At 38.0% G+C, this 16,100-nt stretch overlaps 1 long non-coding RNA gene across 1 annotated transcript in view; it reads right to left on the bottom strand.

Annotated features, from left to right (window-relative positions):
- Positions 1–11,778, bottom strand: part of LOC131401433 (uncharacterized) — a 48,434-nt gene extending 36,656 nt beyond the window's left edge. Inside the window, exon 1 of the long non-coding RNA XR_009217676.1 lies at positions 11,269–11,778. This is a non-coding gene — a long non-coding RNA (uncharacterized LOC131401433). The remainder of the gene's footprint in view (positions 1–11,268) is intronic.
- Between the last annotated feature and the right edge of the window lie 4,322 nt (positions 11,779–16,100).

The following is a 16,100-nucleotide window of genomic DNA, read 5'->3' on the forward strand; positions in this document are numbered from 1 at the left end:
ATATCATATTCCTTCTGCCTGAAGAGTTTCCTTTAATATCTATTGTAGTGAAGGTCTAATGATAATGAATTCTCTTAATTTTTGTTTGTCTGAAAAAGTATTTCTCCTTATTTTGAGACTTGTTTTTGTTTGTTTTTGGTAAGGAATATTGACCCAGAGCTAATATCCATTGCAATCTTCCTCTTTTTCCTGAGGAAGACTAGCCCTGGGCTAACATTCATGCCCATCTTCCTCTATTTTGTATATGGGATGCCACCACACCGTGGCTTGATGAGTGGTGTATAGGTCCACACCCAGAATCCGAACCTGCAAACCGTGGGCCACCGAAGCGGAGCGCACAAACTTAACCACTACGCCACTGGGCCAGCCCCTTGAGACATTTTTGATAGTATAAAATTATGGATTGATCATTTCAGTTTTGTTTTGTTTTGTTTTGAGTACTGTTAAGATGTCACTCCATTTCGTTATAGCTTGAATAATGTCTAACAAGACTGCTACAATTCTTATATTTGTTCCTCTCCAGAGAATATCTTGTCTTTTGTGTCCAGCTGGCCTCTAAATTTTCTCTTTATCTTTGGTTTTCAGGAGTTTGACTATTGATGTGTCTTTGCATGTGTATACGTATTTAACTGCTTGGGATTTTCTAAGCTTATTAGATCTGTGGTTTGAGGTCTTTTACTATTTTTTAAATTCTTGGTCATTATCTTTTGAAATATTTCTTCTCTTTTCCTTTTGTGATACCAACTGAATATATGTTAGACCATTTGATGTTATTCTACAGTTTTTGGTGCTCTGTATTGTTCCCCCCCAACTCTTTTTTTCTCTTTCTGTTTCAGTTTGTGTAATTGCTATTGACCTTCCTTCACTGTTTCTAGTGTACTGATGAGCCCATTCAATGCATACTTCATTTCTGTTACTGTGTTTTATTTCTAGTATTTCCATTTGACACTTCCTTATAATTTCTTTCTCTCTTCTGAAAAGCATTATGCCTTCTCTGTGTGCCTTTGCCTCAGAGAGGGTCCCTCTATCCATGTTTTTCACCTCCCCCAGTGGTAAACTGTTGTTATTTGATGCTTGCCGGTGGTGATGGGTTCTCTGTCATCCTGTCCCAGCCTCCATCTTTGGCAGGTCCTATGTCCTGTTTCTCAGGGAATGGTTACTCAGTAATCCTGCCCCTTCACCAGCAGTAGGAAGCCTCTACTACTCAGGAGGGTTTCCAACCTCCCATGGGGAGAGAGGGTTTTGATTTTCCTTTCTATAATCTGCAGTGGGACTTTGTGGTGGCAACAGTGTTTGCTGTCCTTCCTCTAGTAGTTTAAAGCTTTAGTAGTTTAAAGCTTTTGTTCCTTAAAGAGAAGGGTCCAGACAGGGCTCTGTGCCTTTCCCATAGCAGTGGTTGTTCCCTCCTCCAGCACTGAGAGAGGTTTTCTCCAGTATCCTGCCTTGCCCCTAGTCTTTCTCATGGGCCCCTAATGAAGCACTATGGCTCCCAGGGTTTCTTTACTATCACACTAAGCCTTGAGCAATTCATCAAAAAGTTTAGCTGAATTCTTCTCACCTGCTTTTATGGTAGCTCAGTCTTACTCCCAACTTCTGCCAAATGTGAGCCAGTACTTTCATCTTTTCTCCCCTTGGAGGCAACTGTCTTTGCTTAGATTGCAGTGTAGTTGTTTTTTTTGTTTTGTTTTGTTTTCTTTTCTTTTTTTTTTAACAATGACATCAGAATGAAAGTAGTTCTATCACCTCCTTTTTGTTATGCCATTGTTTTTCTTTTTTCTTTTTTCTTGTGAGGAAGATCAGCCCTGACCTAACATCCATGCCAATCCTTCTCTTTTTGCTGAGGAAGACTGGCCCTGAGCTAACATCTATTGCCAATCCTCCTCCTTTTTTTTTTTCCCTTTTTCTCCCCAAAGCCCCAGTAGATATTTGTATGTTATAGTTGCACATCCTGCTAGTTGCTGTATGTGGGACACCGCCTCAGCATGGCCCAACAAGCTGAGCGTCAGTGTGCACCCGGGATCTGAACCCGGACCGTCAGTAGTGGAGCGTGTGCACTTAACTGCTAAGCCATGGAGCATGCCCCAGTAGTTATTTAACTTGATTCGTCAGCATTCTTCAGCTCTCTGATGAGTTCAAGAAACGTAATCTTTTTTTTTTTTTTTTTAGATTATACACCTTTTTTTGTTGTTAGGATGGAAATATCACTTTTTCTGGCTTTCCATATCCCAGGCAAAGCCAGAAGTCCCTAATGCCTTCTTAAATAGCTTCAAACCAAAATCCTTCACACTTTAGTGCCACCTCCATTACAAGGAGACACCCCCGTATCAGATGAAACAAGTTCCTAAGGCTTTGTACATGGGAGTTTGGTTTAAATAAGGTTGGTTCTCTACTTTCTCTTCTGCTGTATCAGGACTAATTCTTCTCTTTTCTATTATTCATGTATCATTTTCCATCTGCTTTCAGCTTCTAAATATTGTTGATGCTGTATCTTCTCTTATTTTTTCTGTCCTGTGAGTTTATACCTTTTAGAAAAATCTCTTTGCCTCCACTTTGGAAGGGAACCAGGAGAAAACAAAATTAGATGCCAGTGTTCAACTTGCCACATTACCTGGAAATCTTACCTTGGTTACTTCCTTATCATTGTATCATGAGTACTCTTCTAAGTCATGTAATACCCTTTGTAAGATTGTTAATTTTTTATCCCTTTATTTTGGAAATTCCTTTACCTTTTGCCTAAATTGCACATGTAATACAGGCATTGTGAAAATAATAAAATGAGTTATTACCTAGCAGCACTTACAGAACACCCTTGATCATATCATCTCAATATAAGCACTGATAGGTTTTGTCTTGCTCTACTCTTTTCTTGTATGTTATCTGTATGAGTGGGTTACATGTATATTATATGTGGGGCAATCTTGAATTTCAATTTATATATTATACTCTCTTATGACATTAACTTTTCACAATGTCATTAGTTTTCAGAAGACAAATTTTTTAAAAATGAAAAACAATTTTTAAAACTGGTAAAATTTATATATAAGAGAAACAGACAAGTATAAAATAGATATGCATTTTAAAAAGTGACTCATTGCTGATATTTAATAACCTGGAATTTTATTTTTAAGTATATTGAAACAATAGCTGTTTCTTAATTTTAAAAAAACACACTTTCTTGTGAAAAATGTTAAAAAAAAAAAAAAAAGAGTCATGAACACTCATTCCTAAACAATATATGGTAGTATGGGAACTACTATTTACACTTTGGTGTTTTTCATTCCAGATATCTCAGTATGTGTAGACAATCATACATTCATTCAAAAATGTCTTATCTAGTTCCTGCCAAGTTCCAGACATTGCTCTAGGCCTTGGGGAAAAAACACTGAATAGAATTATTTAATTGTTGTGTGTGTATGTGTATATATACACACACATACACATATTTACACATACATGTATATGTACATACCTATAATTTGTAACATTATGTATGACAAAATGCATACACATATATAATATACATATATAACATAGATATGTATGCATAGATATATAAATATGTACAAACATTGGCACATATAGTTATAAATTAATGATATAAACATAAACATAATGTTTGTTGACCATTGCAGCTCCCTAAACACTAGTAAATTTGAGTATCTTCTCATTTATTTACTAAATAGTTGGATTTCTTCTTTTATAAATTGCCTGTTTAATTTCTTTACCCATTTTACTACTGGTTTAAATGCAACAGAAGCAGAAATGATTATATATTTTAGTCACAAGAAGCTCATATCCAAGCACAAGACAAAATCACCTTCAACTACTCTAAGAGGTCAAATGCTGACAGAGTGAGGAAAATAGAAGAGAGGCACCAGGATGGTCCTCAATTATGCAGTGAATCCAAGAAATTCTAGGCATTCTTCACTATCTTGGGAGCAGAAAATACGAGTCTGAGAGTGTTCAACACCCAAACAGTGGCCATCTTGTCAAGCTTACTAGGCATCTATCTGGAACTTATGAAGCAGTGACAGAGAAGAACAAGTGTTAAGTATAAGGGGAATAGCTAAGCTTCAAGGACTTCAGCACCCTCTGGGAGAACAACTAAAGATATAAGCCCACCTACTATCCCAGCAAGAGAACTGAGATGAGAGCAGAACTTGAGAAACCTGATGCAAGCAACTGCTTTTGCTGCCTCTGGGCTCAGAGAATTCCTTCTGGCCTTCCTTGTATTTTTTGGTCCCTATGTGGATGTCTCTGATCTCCTGGCAGAAGTTTTGGCCCTTCTTGGCTTGGCAAGGTGGCCCCCAACGCTTCTCCATTTGTCCTCCTTGCTCAAGGCAATGGGTTCCAGACTTTTGTTGTGTCTGAGATCCCCCAACAAGCACATATGTTGCTGTAAAATATCACCTCGAATTAGCCTGTTTTACGCACTGTGATGCTGCTACTACAGGAAGCCAAGATTCTAAGGCTCCAGGACACTGTAGGCAGGCTGGCCTCATCCTCTGATGGGCAGGGACAGGAGACAAATGCCAACAAGCCCTGCACTTAACTCTGAGAGGCTTCCTCTAGTCCTGCCCACACCGGGAGGAAGCCAAAGCCTCACCCCACAACTTCCTGTGCAGGGACTTCCTGGCAGCTGACGGCTCAGTCCTGCCTCCCCACCAGCCAGCTCCTACACCTGGACCTCACCTTTGTCATACCAGCATCAGGCCTTCGGCCAGAGCTCCTGGAATAACTCAGAGAAGCCAGGGAGGCCGAATTTTGGGCTAGGGCCTGTTAGCCTCTCCACTGAATGGACTTTTTAAAATTGAAAGTCCTTATGGAAGCAAAGCAATAACAGCATAGGTTGTTTTTAAACTATTTCCTCACGATGGCAGTAGTGCACCAGCTTTGCCAACAAGTATGTTCCTCCCCACCCCCCAGGCCCTCTTCACCCGCCCATCTTGTCTGAAAAAACGCTACCAAGAGGCAAAGGCGCCAGGAAAAATGGTTGCCTTGTATCTTGTCCAATTTGAGAAAACCTGTTCACACTGCTGCACTTTTGCTTTGGCTTTCATCTGAAATCAAACTGAAGCCTAAAACTACCCACCCTTATCAAGCATCTCCTCTTTACAAGAGTTCGGTTCCACTAAGGCCTAGTCTTCACAGTTCTGTTCTCCTTCACTCAGCATTACATTTCCAGCATTTTCCCAAGTTATCAAGTTGTCTACTTCTGGGGGCAAATCTCAAGGATCCAGGCCTAAACAGAAAAAGAAAATGCTGGAAATTCAACCAGGAGCGCATCTTGAGGTACCAATCCATGTGTCCTTGCCTGGCTCATCTCGACACCTCTCAAGGAATTCTCTTACATTTTCTGGGTAAAGATGTAGGCCTTATGTGTTGAACTGTTGGCAGCCATTTGACTGGGGCCCTAAAAGGAGGGCCCACATAGCTCTCATCACTATATGCCATACAACGCCCCACACGGCAGGATATATATATTCCATCAGAGGTTACTCAGAGTTTTGTCTCATGCTTTCATTTAACATTTGGAACACAAGCACTTTCCCATGTCATTAAATGGCCTTCAATTGCTTTCCTATGACTTTATTGGGAGTGTAGGGGTGTGTGTGTATGTTACCATTTATCTCTTAGAGATTGGTCTTAAAACCCTTTTCTCATTAGTAACCCAGATGTGCTTGCCAAGGATTCAGAAATAATCATGTGGTGATCAAGAATAATGCACTGCTATAAAATTTGTTACCACCACAGATAACCTTTTGGATTATGTCTTTCCACTCTTCTCAATACACACAGAGTTCTATACTTGCATTCGTACACAACAATAAATTTATATTAAAATTGGATGTTAGTATACTACGGTTTGCATAAGAAATTTTCACTCATGATTCCTGGGCATTTTGAGAATATTATGTAAATTTTGCAAGTCCTCATTTTAGTAAATAAATCACTATGAAAAATGCTTTTTATTGCCCTATTTATTATATATTTAATATATAGTATATATATGTTATATATATATATGCACATTTGTTTCTCCTTAATTATAATTTGACTCAGGTATAGTTTTGCAAAAGTCTTCTGCATAACCTTATATAAATTGCATGGTCCCATATCAATATATATTTTCCCCAGTTTGAAATTTCTTTACACTTTATTCTAGAAAGAGGTCTCTCTTCCAAGGAATTAAAAGAGTAACACCTGCTGTTGACAACCTGTTCACATTTTGAAAAATTATAAAGCCAAAAATAAATGGCACCTCAAACAAAACTAGAAGAAATAACTTCTAAACTGTCTTTGCCGTACATTCTCATGTCTTTCCTGTGCATGTATATTTTTTAACCTAAAATTCCAGTTCCTTTGTACCTCAAGTGTTCAAACATGCTTTCTTCACTGATTATAGTTTGAGGTCTTTGCAAACATTATTAAATATTCCTTGGAATACTTTGTATTTGTAATGTTGTCTCTCATCTTTTTGCATTTCTTAGAATTAAGCATACTTGTTTACGAAATTTCCAGACACATTAGCCATGTATAAAGTGCAGTGAGGTCACAAGTAATGCCCACTTAAGCAGACAAGGATTTTCAAAATATGGAGGTGTTGAATCCTTTTGTTTTCTATGACCAGTGAGAGATATAAATACATTAGGTCTCAAATGGCCAATAAATCAAGTTATGTCAATAATTTCTTCTGTACATATTTGTTCTGGATTGGTTCTCAAATTACAAATATATTATTGGCTTCTTGAAAAATCTCTTAGAATACACACTCTATCAAGAACAAATGGAAACACTTTATCCCAAATCCTTCTTTCTCCAGGGAACCACTATTAGCAGCTTGATGAGTATGTTGGTATAAATATTATAAAAATGATATACAACTATTCAGGAGAGCTAAAGAGATTTAGTCTACATGTCATCATTATACTCCCTATCAGCACAATGCTAAACACACACACACACACACTCTAAACATTTCCATCTCTTTTCTTCAAATCCATCCTAGTCACACTGTACATGGAGTGTGGTGCCATGAATTTTTGACTCAACACTGGACAGTGGGCACTTGCTAATATCGTTAACTATTCATGAGCAACATGGTAGTTTTTTATGGTTAAATCTCATAGCATTCCTTTATTGTTGATCAAATCATAATAACAACACGCATCTGGAAAAGAATCAGTAAATTGAGCAAATAGAAGCAGTAAAGAAATGATACTCTAACTTACAGGAACTCAATAGACACACCATTGATGTCTGATCTATTGCATTCTCATTTTTGTTATGTTTATTATATAGTTGTACATGTGTGGGCACATGTGTAAAGGCTGTCAGGTTTCTTGGTAAGGATTTTGACTTACACGATACATGTGGAATATCTGTGCAGTTTGAGTTGCTTTCTTCTATCCATCGTTTTCTTAGGTCTTTCTTATATCATTACATAAGCCTCTTCACATAATATTAAATATGCTTCAGAAAATTGGATTTTCTGTTAAGCCGAATTTGGAAATAGCATTCCGTTTGCATAACAATTAAGAGTGTAGCCTTTAAATCTTGCATGCACATAGACCTGTGCACATTTTTAAAAGAAAAATAGATCTTATGACATACTCTTTTAATTGCATATTGGGATGATGTTGGTTTCTTGATTTTTTTTTTTTAATTTCAAACGCAAGCTTTTCTCACTTTCAACATTTCCAGATCAGACAAGTGTAAGGTTAAAACTTGAAGGCAAACCATTGGAAACATCATTCCAGAAAGTTAGACACTGTTAGTCGTTTGGTTGTATGCTTTCCAGATACTTTCCTTGTGCCTATTCACTTTTTTGAATTCATAATTTTTTTATGTATTCAACTTGAATTAAGCATGTATGTAATAAGTAGAGAAAGACAGACCTTATTTTTCCATTTCATTTTCCTTGTATTAGCCACCTAGGATAGTTTGATTCCAAAGTTCCAACATTGTTTTTTCTTCCCTGAGTCAAAGGTATGGACATCACTCCTGATAAGGACTCAAGAGAATGGATTTCAATCTTTCCAAAGGCTTACGAAGACTGCCTGCTATAGCTGAATCTGCTGTAGCTGAACCCAGAAAACGGACCCTTGGCCCTTACCCACTCTCCACTCTTGCAAAGGAAACCTCAATGATCCTCCTTGGCCCCATCTCTCTGCTTTCCTGTGGGAATATGGCTATATGATCACTTTTGAGAGGCAGAGTCTCTGGACAAATGGTATTCCCATGTGAAAGATTTATGTTGACCAACTGACTTCCAAAGAGTTGAGCCAATTAACAATGCTTCTCACCTGGTAGCAGCTTGTCTGATTCCACAAATCATTACACAAACTGAGTGATATTAATGGCTTCATTATCAGTGGCTTGTTCAGGGTTATGATGAAGAGTGAAGGGTATTATAATATAGGAGAACATGTTGAATTGCAATTTACTTTGGTACTGGTGAATTGGAAAATCTCTGCTAATAGACTTGTGTTGCATGGCCTTTGATTGTCTGGGAAGTGCCTGCTCTTTCCTTTGCCACCTTTTCTACTGGGTGGGGTTTTTTTTAACTTTTCATTTTGAAACAGCTTTTGATCTGAGATGAGTGTCATTGGTTGAGCAGTAGTTAGAGTTGCCAATAGTTACAATCTCCTGTTACTGGTCATGGTGTCATGCTTAAATTCCTGGGACTCAGAAAGGTACTGCTGCGTTAGGTTTCCATCTACTCCCTGGCCAAATGTAGCGTCTTACTGTAAACCAAAATGTGTGAACCCAAAATTCTTGAGCCTGAGGAATTCCAGGGCTGTGGCTACCTCTTCTGTCACACACAATTCTAACTTCAGATATGGGGTACTGTCTTCACATATCTAGCTTCCGCAGTCTAGCATATGGTCAAGTCAAACTACTACATCAAAGCAGGCAGCTTAGTTCATCCGATACAGGGTTTCTTTGCTATCTGCTTAGCTGAAGTAGGGTGAAGAGGTCAGAGGCCACCTTATATCTTCATATGGTACTAGACCATTGAGGCATGCTTTCTCAAATGTGTCCAAATCCTCCTTGGCTGCCCTTAACCAAAAACGGCCTCAAGGACAGCCAAACCCAACTGCTTCAGATTTGAAGGGAAGGAGGCCCAGCTCAGGGCCAGGGTTCACTCAGCCTCACAAAAAGCCAAACCTTTATCAGCTGCTAGGCCTCACAGGAGTTCTAACAACTTTGGGTTTTGTCAAAAACTTCCTCTTGGTGGCAGTATTGCTCTGGAAAAGCCAATTAACCCAGCCCTCCCCATCTACTCCCGCCCATTTAATATGAAAAAAAGCCAAGAGACAAAGGAGTCGGGAAACAAAGCTGCCCAGCTAACAGCCCTGTTTGGAAGAAATTTGCTCAAACAGATGTACTTTTGCTCCTAGTTTCCCTCAGAAATTAAACTGAGGCGTAAACCACCTAACCTCATCAGCCATGTTTTCTTTTCAAGAATTCCATTTCCACTCTACCAAGGTTTTGCAGGTCTGCTATTCACTCAGCCGTGATCCTCAACATTTTCCCATGTTATTTGCTTCAATGGGCAATTTTTATGGATCCAGGGCTAAGAGTAAAGAAAATAATGGAAATAAGGGCCTGGACAAGAGCAAATCTAAGCACCAGGCCACATGCTTCTTGATTTATCTCACTGCCAGGTTCCCTGGGAGTCCTCCTCTGTTTTCTGAGTGGGCTCTAGGCTTTGTGTTGAGTGGGAGGCAGCCATTTGGCTGGAACCTTAAGAGGAGGGTCCAGATATCTGTCAAGTCTGAATTCCATACATTGTCCCACTTGGAGTGACACATATACTTCAACATATAAATTCCAGTCAGAAAGGACATGATTTTGTCTCATGGTTTCATCATTTAACATTGAAACACAAGCAAGTTTCCATGCATGTGATTATATGACCTTCAGTGGCTTCCTATGATTCTATTATTATGTATCTGTAAGCCTCTAATTAAGTCTTAGGGATCAGTCTTATAGTGTTTTCTCATAAGTAACTAACACATGGTGCTTGCAAAGGATTAAAAAAATAACCATGTGCTGATCAAGAGTAAAAGTGCTGTGATAAAATACTGTATTAAGCACTGATAACCTTTTGCATATTTACTCCCACTCTTTCAACACACACAGATAGTTCCTTGTTTACGGTAATAAACTATAATAAATTTACATTTAAATTGGATTTATATATGCATCATGTTTTAGATCCCAAATTTTCACTTCTCACTCCTTGGTAGCTTGAAATTATCATGAAACACTTGCAAGACCTGGATTTTAGACAATAAAACATTTGCAAAGAACTACTTAATTGATCCATTAATTAAAGAATACGAATTAACTTCTTACTTCATCTTTTTAAATTCATACACAGGACATAAGATACCTATAATGCCACCCTCAGGAGTCTTGATTTTGAGACTTGCCTCACCTAATCATTAATATGATGACATATATATATATACTCTAAAACTAATATTGGAACTAAATACTCATGCCCCAGAGCATTAGGGTTTCCTTTTTGTATTTGTCAATATTTACAGCAAATTTTTATCTTAAAGTTTTCTTTTAAAACTGTAAAGAAAGAAAACAGAATTCAATAAATGAAGGTTGAAGTTGGTATCTCTCAAATTCAGTTACCCAGATGTGTACCCTAAGAAAACTTTAAGGTGGATGCATTCACATCCTTTACATGCAGTTACTATCTTTCATTAATGTCTCTTTTAAATATAAATATGTTGACTGAGAATTTCAAGTTGAAAAGCATACTCACTTATAACACTGACCATCATTGTAAATATGTAGCTTTTAAAAATGTTTATATATACATATATATTATATATAAATACATACATATATTATATATAAATGTTTACACACGCGTTTGCTTCTCTTTAAACATAATTGGACACATACTGGGTGTAGTTTTGCAAAAAGTCTTCAGCACAACCTTATATCGTTTGCATACTTGCATATCAATATATATTTCTGAGTGCTTGAAAATTTTTATATTTTACTCTAGAAGACCTTTCTATTCCAAGAAATTACAAAAGTTATACGTGCTGCTGGCAAAGCATTCAAATTTTGAGTAATTATAAAGTAGAAAACAAACGGTACCTCAATCAGAAGAAACAACCACTTAAAAATGTCTTCGCCATGCATTCTTATCTCTTCACTTTGCACATACATGTACTTTTAAAAAATAATATTCAAATTCCCTTTTACTTTGATCATTAAAACAAGTTTTCCTACCTTATAGCTTGAATGCTTTTTAAAACATCACAAAATAGTCTTTGGAATTCTAACATGCTTTAAAATTTTGCCACCTGTTTTTGCATTTCTGAAACAATCATGCTTCGTTACAATGTACCTGCTACAACAGCCATGTGTGAAGAAGTGAAGCGAGGTCACAGGTAATGCCACCTCCGGCAGACAAAGACTTTTAAAAGGTGAGTTCATCTTCAATCCTCTTCACCTGTTTTTGGTTCCCATCTGTTTGTGCGAGATCTGCTCTCCTAGCAAAAGTACTAACCCTTCTTGGCTTGGCTGGGTGATTCCACTTCTCTTCAGGCTCTCCCAGGTCCAATTTGGGTGCCCCTGAGACCTCCAGCAAGTACACTAGGTCCTGCTATAAGCCGGAACTGTCCTGTCCTCTGTTCTCAGACTCTGCTACCAAAAAGGGCCCAGGCCCCAGAGCATGGGAACACCACGTGCTCTGAGGGGCTGGGAAAGAGACCAACACTCACAGGCCCAGTACTTTGTCTGTTAGTGGATTCCTCTGGTCCCGCCCACACTGGGAGAATACCAAGACCCCACCCCACGACTTCCTGTGTCCGGACTTCCTGGCAGCTGCTAGCTGTCCTGCCTCCCCCCTGGCAAGCTCCTGCACCTGACCCCACCTTTGTCCAGAGCTCCAGGTAGTCCTCTGGCGGAGGCGCTGAGCTCCTGCTTGGGGCCTGGCCCATCAGCCTCCCCATAGAATGGACCTTTCCAAACTAAAAGTCGTTTCCGAGAGGAAGCCTTGGGGCTTTTTCCCGCGATTTCCTCAAGATGGCAGTGTTGCTCCAGAAATTCTATCTAACACTGTCCCCATGCCCTCTTCTCCCGCCCTTCTGGTGTGAAAAAAATGCGACCAAGAGACAAAGGCGGCAGGAAATATGGCTGCCTTGCTTCTTGTCCAGTTTGAAGAAACCTGCTCACACCATTGTGATTTTGCTTTTGGTTCTATCTGCAGTCAAACTGGGGCCAAAACCTATACTCTCATCAGGCATCTTTTCTGTTCAAGAACTCAATTTACACTTACCTAGTCTTTGCAGTTCTACTTTCTCCTCACAATATTGCAAGTGTTTTCTCTTGGTATCAAGTTGTCTTGGGATATCAGGGGGCAAACTTCAGGGACCCAGTCCTACGGGGGAAAAGAAAATGGTTTCACCTAAGGGCTTGAAGAAGAGCAAATCTAGGCACCGGTACACGTGGTTCTTGACCTGGCTCACTTCCCAGGTTCCCTGGGAGTCCTGCATTTTCTGGCCTGGGCACTAGGCCTGGGTGTATTTAGGGAGAAGCAACTATTTGCCTGGAACCCTAAGATAAATCTCTAGATAGTTCTCAAGACTGCGTGCTATACAGTGCCCACTTGGAATGATACAAATACTCAAATATGTATAAATTCCAGTCATAGGGGATGTGATTTAGCCTCATGGTTTCATCATTTAACGTTAGAAAACAGGCATGTACCTACGTCATTACAGGACCTTCAGCGGCTTCCTATGATTTTATTGTATGTGTGTGTGTGTCACTGATTATGTCTTAGGGATCAGTCATATAGCGTTTTCTCATAAGTAACTAAGACATGGTGCTTGCGAAGGATTCAGAAAATAACCACGTGCTGATCAAGAGTAAAGCACCGTCATAAATAGTACCTGTTAGTACCACTGATGAACATTTGGATTATGTTTCAACATACACATACAAACTCAGTTTCAATATACTCATGCACTCATTTCAATATACACATACAAACGTGTATATTTAGCTTCACACACAACAATACGTTTACATTAAAATGAAATTTATTTGTATGTCGTGGTTTGGATCATACTTTCATTAAAAATTTGCAACACCTGATTTTTAGTAAACAAAACATTGGCAGAGAGATTTTTCATTGCCACATTTACTAAAAATATTAGGATCTCAATGAAGAAATGTTCAGTTCATAAGACACTTAACAACTAGAAATTTAATGCCTATGATGCCACCCCTAAGGTATCATGATTTGAAGATCTACATTTTCTAATCTTTATTATGCTAACATGTGTACATATATATTCTTAAACAAATATTGAATCACAACTACACATATATGCCTCAGAAAATATAGAGTATTTTTCCCCTTCTCAAAAAAGTAACCTCCATTTTTATCTAAAATTTAATCTCAACATTTTATTATTATAAATGTAACAACAGGTTACATTACTATATAAATAAAGTTTACATCTACATCACTCTAACATCGTGATCCAGGTGGTGTATTCTATCAAAGCTTCAAGGTGAAAGCATTCATATCTTTTATAGTCGTCAATAACCATTCATCAATGTTTCCCTCTATATTTATTTACTAAAAATTGTCTTGAAAATTTTTCATGATGATGACTAACTGTCCAGAAAACAGAAGTGAAAATATGATCCAAACCATGATATATGAATAAATCCCATTTTAATGTAAACTCATTGTGTATGAAGCTAAATATCAGTTTGTATACATATACATACATACACATACACACACACACACATATATATATACAAATACATACACAACACAAACTCACACACATGCATATTTGGACACAGAAGGTGAAGTTTGGGTGAAGTTTAATTGCATCCTTATTGTAATAATCACCATGATTAAAAATATATAATTTTTACACATGTACACATACAGATGGATATATATGAATGTATTAATATGTATGTTTGTTCCTTTTTAAACATAATTGAATGCATGCTGAAGGTAGTTTTAAACAAAATATTCATCATCTTATACAATTTCCATATACATATTTCAATATATATATATATTTGGAGAACTTGGAATTTCTTTATTCTCCTGTAGGAAAAGCCTTATCATCCAAGATTTTTTAAATAATTTTATTTATTTATTTTTCCCCCCAAAGCCCCAGTAGATAGTTGTATCTCATAGTTGCACATCCTTCTAGTTGCTGTATGTGGGACTCGGCCTTAGCATGGCCAGAGAAGTGGTGCGTTGGTGCGCACCCGGGATCCGAACCCAGGCCGCCAGCAGCAGAGCACACGCACTTAACCACTAAGCCACAGGGCCGGCTGTTCCAAGATATTTACAAAAGAAATACCTGCTGCAGGCAAATGTTCAAATTTTGACAAATCATAAGGCCAAGAATAATGGTAGTTCAATGCCAACAAGAATAAAGACTTTTAAAATGTCATTCTCACCTCTTACTTATACTAATTACTTTTTAAAAATAAAATTCAAATTCCTTCATACCTCCAGCGTTCAAATATTTTTTCTGCACTTATTGTGGCTAGAATACTTTCCAAGCTTCATTAAATATTCTTTGAAATACCGGTTATTTTTTTAAAGAGTAGCCTCTTACATTTGGAATTTCTCAGAATTAGACATGCTTCTTAACAATAAGTCCAGGTACAACAGCCATTTATAAAGAAGTACAAGGAAGTCACAGATAATGCTGCCTCAAACAGACAAGGACATGTAAAATATGGTTCTATCTTTAATCCTCCTGTTGTGTATGCTCAGAGATATAGATTCCTTACTTAGGTCTCATGTGGTCAACACAGCAAGTTGTCGCCAATCATTCTTTCTACACGTTTGTTCTGGGTTTGCTAATGAATTACAATTTAATATAAACATTGTGAAGAATCTTTCAGAATACACAAATCTCCAAAAGACATATGTAAACACTTCGTCTCAGATCAATTTATCCCAAGGGAACTACTATGGCAAGCTTAATGGGTACATGTGTTCAAATGTTGTAAACAAGATGTACAACCATTCATGAGAGCTGATATTATTTAACTAAATAAATATAGCCTACTGCTCATCAATAAACTCCTCTATTTGCTCACAAGGTGCTTGAAACACACAAACATGCACCCACAGATCAACACGTCATTATTTATTTTCTTCAATTATATCCCAGTTATACTGTAGGTGGAGTTTTGTGTCATTGTTTCTTCACTCAGCATTCGGATAATGAATACTCATAAATTTTCTTTGTTGTTGATAAAACTCTTTTTTTTTTTTTGTGAGGAAGATCAGCCCTGAGCTAACATCCATGCTAATTCTCCTCTTTTTGCTGAGGAAGACCGGGTCTGAGCTAACATCTATTGCCAATCCTGCTCCTTTTTGTCCCCAAAGCCCCAGTAGATAGTTGTATGTCATAGTTGCACATCCTTCTAGTTGCTGTATGTGGGACGCGGCCTCAGCATGGCCGGACAAGCGGTGCGTCGGTGTGCGCCCGGGATCCAAACCCAGGCCGCCAGTAGCAGAGCATGCGCGCTTAACTGCTAAGCCACGGGGCCGGCCCTGTTGTTGATAAAATTCTAAAGATAATGTATGCATCTGGAAAAGAAACAATCAATCCAGCCATTATAAAACAGGAAAGAGAGGATACTCTTGATGCCATCAACTCAATTGATATTTCATTCTATTGCATGCTGCCCTTTCTTGTATATGCATTGTATTTGTGTGCATGTGTGTGTGTATATGTGTGTTTCTGTGCTTGCACACTGGGGTATTTTGCTCCAAATTTCAACTGACATGATCTATATATGGAATTTTCTTGTGGTTTGAAATTTTCCCTTTTTCCACGTTTGCCTCAGGTCTTTTATAGCACGACCACTTCAAATGTCATCAAATATACCTAAGAAGGCTGGATTTTATGTTAAGTAATAATTTGCCAACATCTTTTGTTTCCATGACCATTAAAGGTAGGACATCTAATCATTCCAGCATGTACATAGAACTGTGTCTATTTTTATAGAAAAACAGCATTTTACAATACATGATCTTCTATAACTTGAAGTTTCAT

Source organism: Diceros bicornis, chromosome X (assembly GCF_020826845.1).
Source record: "Diceros bicornis minor isolate mBicDic1 chromosome X, mDicBic1.mat.cur, whole genome shotgun sequence".
Classification (NCBI taxonomy): Eukaryota; Metazoa; Chordata; class Mammalia; order Perissodactyla; family Rhinocerotidae; genus Diceros; species Diceros bicornis.